Source organism: Falco punctatus (genome assembly GCF_963210335.1).
Source record: "Falco punctatus genome assembly, chromosome: 10".
Taxonomy (NCBI): domain Eukaryota; kingdom Metazoa; phylum Chordata; class Aves; order Falconiformes; family Falconidae; genus Falco; species Falco punctatus.
Genome location: NC_137590.1, coordinates 29,310,242 through 29,326,261, shown reverse-complemented (window position 1 = coordinate 29,326,261; position 16,020 = coordinate 29,310,242). Strand labels below are relative to the sequence as shown.

The 16,020-nt window shown below is 36.6% G+C and overlaps 1 protein-coding gene across 6 annotated transcripts in view; it reads right to left on the bottom strand.

Moving 5' to 3' along the window:
• SBF2 (SET binding factor 2) overlaps positions 1 to 16,020 on the bottom strand; it is a 253,141-nt gene that overhangs the window by 235,854 nt on the left and 1,267 nt on the right. The gene's annotated exons all lie outside the window — the stretch shown is intronic.

Genomic DNA, 16,020 nt, shown 5'->3' with positions numbered 1-16,020 from the left:
TTCTTACCAAATAACACAAAGTGTAAGTAATTGTCAACACTGGAGTAAAAGAGAACATAGAGCATTATGACAGTGTTTACATCAAATAAATAGTCCTTTGCCTTTTCTCACACATAGTGTTTCTATATTTCATGTTTCAAAAGACTATCCTGCACAGAGCAGCTGAAAACGCCGTGTTCATTCTCAAGCTCAATTCTGACATGTTTCAGTCTCCGCTATTTCATTATACCCGCTTTTTTGCCCGGAGTTCCAAGTGATGATGTGGTACACAGTGAAGGATTCAAATGCCTTGTAAAGGATGTCATCTTTGTCATCAAACGTGCATATGAAGGATTACAGTAAAATTAAGCAAGAAATAAAATGCACATCTGCGTAAAAGATACAGCAGCAAAAAGCAGTTCCTTCTTCAAGCCAAGAAACCAGAACCCAAAACAAGCATGCTTTACAATATGCATCTTGTTTTACAATAAATAGAAGAATCCTTCACAAATAACATCCTTTATACAGCAGGTAATGTACTTTCAGAAATTGTCAAGGTGAAGGGTAACAAAACTTTAAGTCTACTTTAAGTTTAGATGCAGCATGGTCTGTTGATTTCAATACCAGAAAGATATTCCACAGAAACAGCAAAGTGTAACTGGTTGAAGTTGGTATGACACATTTAAGCAAAAAACCAATCAATTCCAAAAGCACTTCCAGGTTGGGTAGTTGACCAATAAGAGAAATATTTCCATTACATCAAAAAACACACTGATTTTTAGTAAAAGCACTTGCTTGGAATCAAAGGAAATACATACTTGACCCAAAACTTATTTGAAAGGTCCACATTTCCTGCTAAACTGCAACATCAGCATAGCTTAGTACTGCTTTACACTGGACACACTGTCACTCTACACCTAGGCAATTACCATGACCTCCAAAAATTTAAAATTACCTTTGAATAGTATTTGCCAACGTTGTTAAAAACCAACATCTCTAAGTTCAAGATATTCTTGCAACACATGATCAAGCCATTTCATTTTAAATTTTCAATACAGTGCCTATGAACTACAACATAGTTCAGGCAGTAAAGATACATAAATCCCTTATGCCTTCACTACTTTGTTTCAAAAGCAGTATCTTCAGACACATCTCTTCTTTGTCTGCCCCAAATCAAGACAATCCTTCCCAAGCCTGAAATCTTTAAAGACAGAATCATCCTCATCAGGACCTTTCTGATAGCCCACACTGTGACAGTGCTGCAGAGATATCACAGAACTCATTTCTCCAACTGCCTCACATTAGCCTTAAATCAAGCATTTCTTTGCAGCTCAATATCACACAACACTGCAAATTCCTCTTTGGTCACTTGCTCAAGCTACCCACATCTGAACTCCAATCTGTAAATATAATTTAGCACATCTCAACATGCAAGATGTTTGCTCTGAAATTCAATTGTTCCTGATCTACTTGTCAATCCTCTGTAGTAAGAAGCTGCCTCAACTTCCAAATCCTTTCGTTATCTCTCCACTACCTTCACAGGATTCTTCCTCTGTGCACTACACGCTTGCTTTCTAAAAGACAATGTTCATAGTATCTCAGCTCCTCTTCCACTGTCCTTTTTCATTCCTTACTGTTATTTAAAACATCATTTTTCTGTAATGCTTCCTGCCTCTAAGCATTTATGGAGCCACAATCCTTTAGTGAGAGGAACTGGAACATGTATCTGTACATACTCGCACCTCAGCAGACATCATTCATACATATCACACATCATCAAACTTCCTGACGTCATACTTAATTTAAAGTTTTTTCAAAACTTGCAGAATTTTGTGACTGGAAGGTCATCTCAACTGTCTATGAGAACATTACTTTCCCCTCAACTTCACAGCAACTGCCACATTCCTTCAGGTAATAAGATGCACATTGAAAGTCCATATAGAATTTCAGACAGTGCTTTCCCTCTCCTGCATTCACATGCACATGCCCATAGTATTGTTTAAAAACAGGCTACAAAGATTAAAAAAACAACACAAGTCAATCTGTTTGCTTAATCCTTAACATTCATTTTGTTCTGCACATACATTTCTGCATTGATAAAAGAAATTTTAAAGCATTTTTTTCCTACTCAAAGTATTAGCAATGCATAAAGGATGAAGGAGCAACTTTTCTTCTCTTTTTTTTTCCCCCAGAACTAACCATCTGCTAAGATTTGTCCTTTTTTTTTTTTTTTTTTTTTTTTTTTTGTGTGGCTTTTTTAAGTCTGTATGCCACTGCTCACCTACAGGTGATGAGGAGTGACAAGTCATTTGGGAGTTTCCCACCCTGTATATTCCCTGGGGTTCCAACAGGCTAAAACAATTAAATAATATTTTGAACTTACCAAAGCATGATTTTTACCTAACAGCTGTAACAACGCACGTTAACAATAAAATTTCTGAGTACATTCAGTGTTTCCCTCATACAAAACATTTTCGGAACACAGATGACAAATGATGCTTTACAAAGAAGAATGATTCACATATCCTGGTAGGCCAAATATTTTGTCTGGACTGACTATAGACTAAAAATACAGCAAAAACAAAGAGTTTCCAGTAAGAGCTTATCTTATGGCCCATATGTATTTAACAACAACTAGCTCTTTACCCACCTGCCAGAATGGCAGTAATGCCAATGTTCAGGCTGGTCATTGATCTACCAGCTAAACCCCACACAAGTACGTGCAAGCCAGTATTGTAAAGCAATACAAGATGATCTCAAGAGAGTTTGGCCCCAAGTGTTCAGACTCATTTTGCTCTGCATTCTCCAGTACTCCATAAGCCAGGGATAGGGGAGATGGGACGACACACACATGAGCGAGGCTCTGCAGTTATTGGACTTCTGTCACACCAGAATCTCAAACAACTGGTGTGTCACCATTCAAACATCCCCAAGTTAACCACCAACACCCAGACACAGCCTTAAAGGAATGCTCTGCTGTCTAAAGATAAGAGGACCTATCTGGAGCACCTTTTAGGAGAACGAACTGGAACCAGAGATTGAGTAGAATGATTTTCAGGTCAAAATAACAATAGCCCAGAACAACAGGATCAAGCACATAACCACAAAATGCAATTCCATCAACACTTACTTGATTTAAACCAAATGGAAAAATGCACATGCTAGTGACCACGCTTACACAAGGGAAAATGCAAGCAGATTGCCACAGTAGTCAAAATCATCTCATGATGTCATATCACTAAACTACCCCACGACAAACTTTGTTCTTCACAGCTGCAGAAAAGTTCCAAACAATATGTTTAGCTTCTGAACCAAGAACAAAAAGATTGGGTCTACTTCAAAAAGGCAATAAAAATTAACACCATTGTTCCAAATATCCACAAGTTAAACACTGTTTGTTTGTGTTCTGGCTGTCAAAGGTTACCAGTTTATTTCGTTCCCTCCTCCCCCAAGAACAGAACTGCCAGAGTGACTTAAATTAAGTGGGGATCAACACAAAGAAGGTGGTGGTTTATAAGCCATGCTGAAAAAGGATACGTTGTATCCAAATTTATTTTACATTACACTACAAAAACCTCACATTTCAAAGTTCATAACTGTTACTTTATATTTGTAGTTCTTCTCACACTAGCAGTCTTCACTAAAGCTGCACTTCGTAGAACATGAATTATACTTTGTCCACACAGCACAACAGTATTTCACCTGATCTCCAAGCATAGTTAACAAGTACTGCAAATACTGTTACATATTTACATGACTAAAAGGGAAAAACATCATTAAATATAAAGGCCTAAAATAAACATCAAATTTTTATTTTAAACACTAAGTATGTTCTTTCAGGTTTTTTAGATAATTCTTTTAAAACTGTACTGAAAGAATAAAGTACGATTCTTTGCTTACATGCTAAATCATCTTTTTCCTTACCGCCATCTTCCACCCTATAAATAAGCTACACTGCCAAGATTTTACACATCAAAATGCATTTCCGGTGCATGCACCATTAGCAGTAAAAACAATTTAAAAAAATCCTCAATCCACACTCTGCAACTGTAAAAAACAGAAGGAACTGGTTGTTAGAAATTAGACACATAACTAAAGAAAACAGAGCTGCATCCATGTCCTAGCAAACAATTAAATGCCACTTGACTATGAGCCCATAATAAATCAATAGAACATAACCTCTCCCTCTGAGGTTGTGGCAGGCCCAGAATATTAACTGGAGTGTACTACAATATGTCTATTACAAAGGAAAGCAGATCCTCTCCTAAGAGACAGAAAAACAATGTTATTGCAAGCAAGAATGCTACTTTCAGATGTTTCCTACAGAAGCAAGGTTTATGTGATCAGCTGCCTTTAACCTAAATAAATATTGCCCAATGACCCTGATTTTAAAAAAGTTAGTATTCAAGAGACCTTGCTGTTTGTTTAGTAGCAGCACTACTAGGGACATTCAAGACAAAAGACAAAATGTGTAGAAAAAAGTCACTAGTTATGTTGCTTATTAAATAAATCACTAACTAGTTTCTCTAAGTACCCCGGACTCCTAAAATATAGCCCTATTTTAACATACCACAAAGCACCTCAAATTTAATATGCCTAGGAACATCAACTGAATATACTTTTTGCAAATTTACTTACTACACACTCAAGCACATTTACAGCAGCATTAATTTTATCTCCCACCTATAATACATGGGTCATTATGGGGTTCAAAGCTCATTTTTTGTTTTGGTTTTGATTAAAGTCACTGCACACTGAAACAGCTCTTTTTAGCACTCACAAGTTTTTATATATATACATATAAATTATTAATTACTTTAAGAAAATGCAGATAAGCACATTAGAAGACAAGAATTCAAAGTGATCCTGAATGACTGGAAAAAGTTATTAAAAAAAAGTTAAGAGTATGACTAAGGAGAACTGCAAAGCTGCAGAGTTTAGGTCAGAACAGCTGACTGCAGATATACAAGATGGTCAAATAGTTATCAGTTTAGTTCAAACGGATGTAGAGGTTAAAGCAGACCACGAAGTGACCGTAAGTGTTGTGATGTTGAAAATCAAAAGAAAAGCCAACTAAAAATAAAAATAAAATCAGAGTCATGCCTACACATGGAACTGTCTGCAAAACCAGCAAATAAATCTCACTCTTAGTTTTGGTAAGATTTCAAGTATTTACCACAGCCAGTTTGGTCACCACACTTGAAGGAAAATAGTGTAACAGGCTTAAAACTGTACCAAAAAACCATTTGACTCAAACACTATGAAAACCCTTCTAGAAGTCAAGACAGAGTAGCACTGGAACAGACTGATAAAGCAGGTTGTGGAATTGCTGTTATTGAGGGGTTTTACAAATGAGTTAAAGATCCACCCCGACCAGCAAAGGCTACAGCTAGTTGTGCCTTGGGCGAGAAGACAGGATCAGGTGATGCCTGGAAGTCCTATCCACTCTTACTTAAGACTCAGGACTATAGCAGCCAGGGCCAAATAGGAGCTCTGGGATTCTCCTAATCCATTCTTACCCCCTAGGTTGCAAGTCCCAACACCACAATGTTTTCTGGTGGGGTTTTTTTCCCCCACAATTCCATACCATTTATTTCTGAGTTTACTGTTGCCATTATCACCAGACATTAAGCTGACGTTTACAGAGAACTGTCCCAACAAATTCCAAGAACTTTTTTATGTGAGACAATAGCTAAACTGGAGAGCATTGTTGTGAATATTTATGTCCATCTTTCCTCACCACTGCTTGTACTTCAGCTTGCATTTATTAAAACTGCATTTTATCCAAAATTTTAACATCTGGTCACACAGTATCATGAGGTCTTTCTGAAGCCCTTCGCCATAAGCTTTAGATTCAGCTATCCTGAATTATTTTAATATTGGTTTTAATCAACTGCAAGTCTCATACCCTAACTATTCCACCTCTCTTTTTACCAGATATTTACAAGTTGAACAAAAAAGGTCTGCAAAATTAACTTTCTGAGTCCATACTATCAACTTTGCCTGTGAACAGTGACCACTTGTTTCTATCCTTTAATCTGCTCATAATTCTCAAGCCTCTTACCATTTAACCAGCAACAGCTTAGATTCCTTAAAAGCCCCAAATACAAAAATTTTCTGAAAATTAAGATTGGCAAGACAATGTTGACAAAAATCTTCCTCCATCTGCTGTAAAAACTGTAAAAAGCATACAACATTTCATACAACTATATTAGGATTACTATAGTCCAAATCTCTTCTTGGTAACTATCAAATATATAAGAATAAAAAAAGACTCTAGAGTCTTCATATAACCATAAATCAAATCTAATAAAACACAGAATTTATATTCTGGTCTCTGCAAATGTATTTTCAAACCTTTAAGACAGCAAAGTTAATATTAGGTAGGGAGTACATACCAGATTTAGACAGGAATGGATTCCTACTGCTCAATAACTACTGCTCATTTCTAGACTTCATACGGATATTGTGATTTTCTAAAAATGGGCTATTTACAAAAAAAACAAACCTGGACCACATTTTCTTAAAAAAAAAATAAACCACAAAGAAAATGAAACCCATAAGCAAACACATAAACAAAAAATTTAAAATAAAAATGCAACAACTTCTCACAAAGTCAGAAAGGTAGAAAGTGTGTTTTCTGGACACTTTTCAAGAGCACTCTCACAAAAAAATAAAATGCTTCAGTGGCAGCCTTGCCTCTTCCAAAAAGATGCCATGTGGCACAAGAGAACAAAATAATAAAATATCCTTGTGTAGACTGTTTTTGTTAAATATGTATGATCTCATCTCTCTTCATAATAAACACTATAAACAAAACGTTTTGAAAACACAGTACTGAAACAACAACCTTACAAAAGTATCACTACTTGAATCAACACTTTACTCAGTGGCAAACCTGGTATCATTATTTATGCAGATTTATCAAACAGGAAAGAGAATCTTTTGAAAGAAGAGTTTTGAATTCAAAATCACAAACATGTGGCACTCTATGGTTTTGTTTTCTTTTAAGTTGCCTGTAACTGAAAAAACATGACACTTGCTTTGGCTGTCCTGCTGAATTATAATGCCATTACAGCTGACACACCACAGCTTTGACACTCTAGTCCTAGTACAACCTACTGAGATGGTTTGGGATGTTCTAGTCCTTTTTGTTGCTTCTCTGCTGGAAACAATCAACCCCTCAGAGTTGGAAAAAAGAGAATATGTGCCCCATGCCTCAATCACATCAATACAAATCCAGGTGTCTCGGCTTAAAGCATGTGTACTGGCACCTTTGAGTCAAAAACTCAGCTCATTAGCAGAGCTAGCAGAGAACTGACACAACGGTCTACAACTGCTGTAGGGGCAGTTGCCTCCAGGTAAAGGGCAAATCTGAGACTTCCACAGGCATTATCTTAACTCACTTTAGCAAAGCGGACCAGAATTTGCTACTTAAAAAAGCACTTAAGTTTCAGCCACTATAAAACAGGTAGAGAGGAAACATTTCTCTGCAGCCCTTTGAACACTTGCATGAGTTTCTGAACAAAAACTCTGTATTTGTTACCACAGAAAACATCCTTTTATTCTGTATATGTGCCTCAGTATCTTAACTGTTTTGGAATTACTATTAAAAGCATCCATACCAAACCATGGGCTTTCGACCATTGCTGACACTTGTGGATCATGAGGAACACACACTAACCAGTTTCCTATTTTGCAAAAGCAAGTAGTTCCTCAAATGCATAAAATAGTAATTCATTAATTGTATTTCTGAGAAACATGGGGTGAATCCCAAAGTCAAAGGCATTGCTCAGGCAGCAGCTCTTCCCTCCCTTAATGGAGAATTCCAACTAGTTCCACAGTTGCAGTCTGGCACAATCCATTGCTCAGGCAGAGGCGCCAGACTAAACTACTTTACAAAAAGCAAATTTTCCCTAGAAGCCCATCAGCAACAGTGCCAGTCACAGCACCAGGAACCTCAAGGGTCCACTGCTTTACTGAAAGAGTGGTGACATTCTGAACTGCACAAAAGCCATCTCCAGGGCTTACAAGTACTATGTCTTCAAAGCTGGGAAAGAAGAGGATATCAAGGGCAAATCCAGACCCTTCTACAAGACACAATGAATTCAATAACACATTACCATCCACTACCAGCTCTTACAGGGTCAGCATTCAGAGCTATCTGTCACTAAACAAAAAACAGTGAAGAAAAAAAAATTCTCACAGACTGAAGGTTCTACGAACTCACAACCTAGAAGAGAGAGGCTAGAAATAAATTACCAATAGAATATGGGAAAAAAAACTGGGTTTAATTCTGTGTTTCAGGAAGGAAAAACATAATCAATTTTCCTTTGACATCATCTTAAGAAATTGTAAGTTCTTCAAAATTATGAAACCCACTTCTCTCTTCACATTACCAATCAATATGAAAGAAAACTGAAATCCTCTTGTAACTTCTACTAGAATGATCCGTGTTAAACAGCTTAAAAATAGCATATCCTAACAATATAGAACACCAGCAGCTTAGTCACTACACAAGCTTCATAAAACTATGATATATTTTTCTGGGAAAAGACACTAATTATGAAGAAACAGCTCTGCAGGAACAAAGCGTGTGGCTTTTTTCTTTTTTTTTTATGCAATTACAATTTGCATTTTATGAAAAGCAGCCCCTGTAATAGCATTAGAAAAACACAATTTCCTAATTTACTGTTATTTAAGAAATACAGTACACCCATTCAACAGTATTTCAAGAAAAGTCCATTACAGTTGTATTTATGACAAGATCACAGTTTCATCCTTTTGAAAAAGTCTTGAGTATTTTGTTAGTCATGCAGCCAGCTTATGCTTACTACCACTCAGGAATTATATTTATAGTTTGTAGAACAATAGTCACAAAAGAGGACGAGTGTCTGTATTTCTTTGCCCAAAGCACAAATGCACGTACAAAAAGTACAAATTTAAAACATGAAAGCTTAACAATGCAGCAATCAAGCTAAAAGGTTTATTGTGCTACTTGTAAGAAATCAAGAGAAACATGAGTGCAATGTTTTTTAAACATGCAAACAGCTAACAGCCATAAGCATTACTAAAGGCACTCTAACATCTTATTCTGTAACTATTTTCAATTATTTCTTACTTAGCCAAACTAAATGTACCACCTTAAGTCTCAATGCTGAATACCTGTCCCTAGCTCAATTACTTCACAAAACTTCACACCAAATACCTTTTCAGTTTCTAAGAAATAAGAGTGGGAAAAGGACTTTTTTACATAAACTAAAGTTCTAGCAAACACTCTTTTAGGCCCAAGATTTGCAGCAGGAACCAAACCTGGCCTTTGTGTTTATGTGATGAATTGACACTTATTTAAAGATGAAAATCACCAGAAATCAGACTGACTGGACAAGAGGACTTCATCTCAGAAAAACACAGAGTAGAAAGAAATGGCTAAACAGAGGTTAAGAGAGACAGAAGGAGGGAGAAAGAGACACTAAGATCAGAGGTTCATCTGGGATAGATGTAGAAAGTCAAACTAGAAGACAGAATTTTAAAATACTACAATGTGTCACAGTAAGCAGGAAGAGTAGCCACTGTCTTACAGAGCAAGGGTTCCCAAACCACGCTGAAGTAATATGCGGCCCACTACGGAGCCTAAAGGCAATGCTGCCCACTAACAACTCTCAGTACTCCTAGCATTCGTATTTATGGCATCTGGCAAAAGTAGCTCAGTGAAACCCATTTTCCAAAGCACAATCTTCCACAACAGAAGTCAAGATTCTAGAAAGTAGAGTTGTTTCTTTGCATCCACAAGTATCTGAGAAATGATCTGCCAGAATCTCCCATCTTCCTTCCAGTTACTATTCCATTAGACCCAATATATAAGTCTACCCTTTAAAAAAAGACATTTCCAACCTTGCTGAAGGGTCCAGATAGTGCATTTTCTTGGTTTTGCATTTTTAAATCCTACCAAACACCACACGAACGACACTTAAAGAACATTATTCCTACCTTCCCACCCACCCCCTCAAATTTCTGAGTGACTGATTTTGTGACCCCAGTAACATTCCTTTGTCTCTTTTTACCTATTGATGTCTCCCAGGGTTCAATATGGGTTTGTATGCTGCTGTCCTGAACATGTATCCAGAATTATGATTTTGTATTTTCTGTATATTAGCATTCCTTTACTACAGCTATACAAAAATCTCAGACTGCACTGTCACCAGCTACTAATTTTGGCTGCGGTACCAAGAGTCCGTAACGTATGGCCAGTTTAGTGGAATTTTTGTGATTAGTTACTATGTTGTTACCTTGAGCACAAGACTACTACAAAGCAAACAAAAAACTTGAACTGTGTTCAATGATTGCATTTTTTCATATTATACAATTTGTAGGAGATTGAAAATTGAGATTTGTAAACACTAAAAACAAGAAATCACTATGTAGCTAGTCACTAACAGATAAGCAGTAACAAGCATGTTCTTGGCTCAATGAGCAGGGATTTAACTGCCAAATCCCAATCAACACTAATTGGATTGTCCTTGACTTCAGAATATATCACTGACACCAATGGAATAATTTATTTCAACAAATGCATATAACTGGAATATATTTCCCAAAACACCAAGCAGAAGAAAATTAATCAATAATGCTAGTGCTATTGTTAGAAATAATTTTTTACACTATATGAGCAAGAAGCCTGAAAATCTCATGTTACTGCAAAGAAGTAAAAGGAGAGGTGAATCAAAGAAAAACTTCCTTATCACCAGTATGTATTTGTAAGATACAACTTTCACTGACATTTATCAAGGTTGAACAGTGAATCTACTGTTCCACATTTTAAAACAATTCCACAGTGACTGTGGTTTTCCTTTGTTTTTTACTTTCTAAGTACCAGTAGCTGGGGAGGTAGCTGGTATTTTAAATTCATGACAGTGAACTACCATAGCAGTATAATTATCTTCCTCAGTGCTGTAAGACTATTATGTTTGTGACACTGGAGGAGTTAAATGTCATTCTCATTGTCCCCCCACTGAAAAATACGCTTGCGGTTAGAGAAGGACAGTGCTTAAATAGTTTTCTGGCTTGCATAACAAACTGTTTTTCATGAACATGCTGCAGGAAAAGTGTCTTTTTGTTAGATAATCCACAAAATTAATCCAGGACAGAAAAGGGGAGAGAGAGTTTCTTTACTGCAAGTTTGTCTTAAGGTATCCCCAAAGAAAGAAAATGCTTCTTCCATTTACAGAATCTGTGTCCTCACATTTTAGGGCTATGAAGATAGCTTACAGAATAAAACATTCAGCCTCCATGCATGTCTGACTAAAATTGAAAGGCTGAAAAAAAACTTAAGTTTTATTGCTGCTGTTGTTATGACAGCAAGACCAAGCAAGCAAAGAGTTTCAAATCCAAGTTCTTCAGAGATATTAATCAGCAGGTATGAGGGAAAGAAAAATCACATTGATCTGTATTGATTTAATTTTTTCTCCAAAATTATAGTGAATCCATAAATCCAAATAACAATTTTTCAAGTCAACATTATATTTTAGAAGCAAGTGCTTGGATACATTTTAGGAAGACAGGCTACCAAAAAAATACTGGTGGTGTTGGGTTTTTTCCTCCATGCAGACTTCTAAGAAGGCCTTACTCAAAAAAAAAAAAAAAAACCCACCAAAAAACGCCCACTACCAAAAAACACACAAAAACACACACATGCTTTTCTCATTCTGTTTCAGCTTGGTATTGTGGAGAGTGCTGTATTTGAAAACTAAACTGAGCAAGGACAAGGTTTGTAGGAAGAGGTAATTTCTTATACTAGAACAACTGATTTGTTTGGAAAAGTTTTTGGGCACACATGCCCTTCTCCAGTCATAGCCAACTATAGTAATCTCTTCCACAGCTACTTACATATCTGCATTCTGCTTCAGTTCTGATAGTACACCTCATGTTTCACTCAGTTACAGCTACAGGAATTCTTCTGCTACGAAAAAGATTCAGTTTTTGTTCGGGTTTTTTTTTTTGCCTTTGAGATTTCCCTAGATTGCACTTGCATCACATTAAGCCGCAGCACAGATAAGAAAGCCATGGCAGTAACAGTTTGATTCCTTTATTTTTCTATGTTTTCTGTTTTACAGAGATTGCACACCAAGAAATCATCCACTCCTTATAGACACGCTAGCCCAGAGGAATGCCCAACTATGAATATACAATAAATACACCAAAATATCCTTAAGACATTGTATGATATTTACTCCCTCAACATAAAAAGAATATTCTTCACAAGCAAAGTCTGCCCACAGGAAAAAAAAAAAAATAGAAGAATCAGACAACTGCATTTAGGAACTTCTCCTACTCTAGCATCAATCACTTGTCACTTGTTTCAAAATCCACCAAGATACGAAGCTATGTTAGACAAGAAAGGCTTTCCCGAAAACAAGTTGATCAAAATCAGAACAAAAAGAACCACAACAGAGCCTACACGTTTTATCAGCATTTATCAGTTATGACAACAGCCAAATAAAACTGCTATACTGTTGCAAGCCTTCTGTCATACACATTGCAACTGCACACACAAGCAAGAACAAAAAAACTAATAGTAGTCTGTCTTCCTACAGAGAACAAAACTCATGGAAAACATTCCGCTTCATCTCACAGGTTTTCAGTGTTAACAGCTGGGTACACAACAGCATCCTATACAGGAAAGCCAGTATGGGTATATGGGCAAATTAATCAAATCCAGTATTTAGTTCTCTCTTCTTTAGCCTTAGCTTTCAGTTGCTGAGCTTAGACACAAACATTCTCTTTCACCTTTTTCAAGTACCACCATATGTAAATTCCAGCGATAAAGTTATGATTATGGCTTATATCAGCAAAAACAAAATGAAACAAAACAAAAAGGCATTTTCTCATGCCCTTCTATGATCTTTGTAAACATCTGTGTTCTTGTTAAACCCCATCCACATTCCATTATGCAAACATATTAAATGGGAATTTTTGATGAAGCAGATCAAACACTTCAAAATCCATGGAAAAAGAAAATGGATATACTGTCAGGTCTTCTGGTATTTTCTCTAGCTTTTAACCCAGAGTGCCTACATTTTCTAGCACCTTTGTTCTCTTCAGAGACTTCTTTAACCGCCTTTTGTAGCAAGTTACATAACAGCTTTATATTGTGCTGATATGTTAGAGAAAAAAAGTGGTTATCTACCTTAGTAAAGGTTCAGCTAAATGCAAAATAAACATAGGAAAAAAATCAGCCTTGGTGTATCACTGAAATCCTTTGCATTTCCACTGTTAGAACAAAATCAAGGGTTTTAATTAAATCTGGTTTCTCCAACTCTGTCAAGACACTGAACATGGAACTTCCAATAGCAGCTACAGCTATTACATACTTTAGTGACTCAGAACAAGTTTCTAAAACACACAACAGCAATTAAAACTATGATATATTTAAGCTTACTTTTACGGTGAGAGCTATAGACAAGTATTTTTTGAGTGGGAATACAGTCAACTGTACCTGAAACTCATAAAAACCTATGTGAATCAGATCGTTCAACACTTCTCCTTTAATTTCCCATGTACCTGAAAGTCTATAGACACTCAAGACATCAATGGCAAAACTCATTCTCTACTCAGGCTGAATCTCAGTGCATCTTGCCAAGCACAAATAAACTGCCTGTTACACGATCTATTCAAAGGCACCCATTACTTTAACCCGAGCAAGTAGGAGAGTAAAGTATCTGACTAACATCTTTTCGCCCAAGGTTCTAGGACCATTTCAGCTGATATAAATTCAGGCTGCAGTGATCTACCCTCCTGCATGCTCCTGCTCCTCCTTTATACAGATACTGGCATTCATGTGACATCCTGGTGAGCCAACTGTTTGAAAACTGAGCAGAAAAGCAACCCAGAAAAAGAATAATACAGCGACGCAGGCAAAATACTCAGCAAGAAAGAACTTTTTGACAGGTCAGCATCCTAAACCAAGCTGAAAACGAAAGGAAAATTTAGCACAATAGGAATGACAGCACTAGGACTGCAGTAACATCAATATACATAGGCCTAGATTGGCACAGGAATGAACTTTAAAATGTTTGATCCCCCAAAAGATCAAACCTCGTTGGTTTATTTGAGGACAATAAAAACATCCCTTCACTTCCCCTTAAGACTAAATTGAATAAAAACTTGTAGCACCAATAAAGCTTTTCCACAGCAAGAAAAATCTAGAAATCTGCTCCTAAATTGCACAAGTGCACAAACCCAGCATTTTAGATATTTACAGTGAAGGTTTTTGAATAAAGCTGAATTAATCTGCACAGGAAAGCAATACTTTTACCACATTTTCAGTATACTGCAGATATTGGTACATGTAAATAAATCCCTATAATCCATGTGAAGACAGAGCAGATGATGGTTGCTATAGAGAGACAGCAGAGACAGTAGGGCTTTTCTGGGAGAACAGTCATTGCTATAAACATCCTTTCTTATTAACCGCAAGTACACATTATCCCAACTGCTGCTGATGTACAGGTTGGGGAAGAGGGGGAAGGTTACAGGGGTTTTGTTTGCTTGTTTACACAAAGGTATTCCAGAGTATTCCTAAAAAAAACACTATAAGATGTAATTACACTCAACATTAAAATCAAACCTATTAAAACAAAACCAGAATGTTATTGAAGATTTAAAAAAAAGTCCATACTTAAAAATTTAATAGCTTCACGGGTAATAAGTCTACAATCCTGGAAATGTTTGCCCTTGTTTTTTCATATAGAAGGAGGCATAATAAATGCATCGAGAAACTAGGACTTTTACAAGAAAAAGAAAGGTCAGTACTCCATGTATTATGGGATCGCACGTGGGGGTAAAGGAATTTGGAAAACAATGCATGCCTAGTCTTCAACAGAATGTTGTTCCTTCAAGCATTTTAGTATGAAGCATTAAAAGTAGCAATGAGTAATTTAAATAATGAAGTCTAAACAGTTATTTTCTGGGCATGACCTTTTCAAATTAAGGTTCTGGTTCTGGAGTTATTTCTGAATCTGCTCAATTTCATCCATGCACACAATTCTACTAAACTTAACGAGACAATTTATGTACAGGAAGTTAAACACATACTTAAATGCTACAGATGAAGACATTTTACAAAACCCTAAAGCTTTCCAATCCATAATTTTATTTCACATGGCAGCTGTCATATTGATCATACCCTTTAAGAAGGCAGGCTACTTGCTTCACCTTCCCCTTAAAAGCACCCTGATTTTTTGGTTGCTTCTTTGTTTTGATTTAAGCTCTCGACTATTGTTGGGGAAGAAGCTCCAAACAGGAGAGAGGCAAAAGGGAAGGTCTTTACTTTTATTATAAAGTACTCTCCATTTCACATATCTTACACTTTTGCTACTGCAATTAGAATAAGTGGGGTGGGAGGGGGAACCACATCATAATTAATGGAACATATTATGGAATATATGGAAAATCATGCCAGTATAGAAAAATCCAGCAGATCCTTAGCAGAATTTTGTAAGTCACTGTGTATTTAAACACATAGATATGATGATTTCTCTGAAAATTATATTTCTTTAAAAAAAAATGAAGGATCTTACTCCTGGAGTTTATTAGCTACACTTGTAGAATGAACAAATACAGACTACACACAACTGTTACTTCAAAGAATTACTTACAGTAACAAACTTGAGTGTTGTTTGATCTATGCATAGTCAAATAAATTAGGGGACATGCAACTATTTAAAATACTGTTTATTAACAACATAGATTCAAAGGATTGTTCTGAAATACACAGCACAAACACATACCAGTTGACAATCACTTAATTTTCAAATCAGTGTATATACGGATTTGAGGTCTCCCCAGCAACAAACGTGACATTATAACAGAAAGTCACATAATATGAACCACTCTACCCACAAAATGACAGCAGATAACACCACTTCCCTTTCACCCGAGCAGACAGCAAAGCAGCCATTCCCGAAGAGCCTGCCGAGTGCCACAGCACTTCCCCAGGTGCTAGCCGCAGCACCCTTTCATCAAGGCCATGAGCTCCAAGAT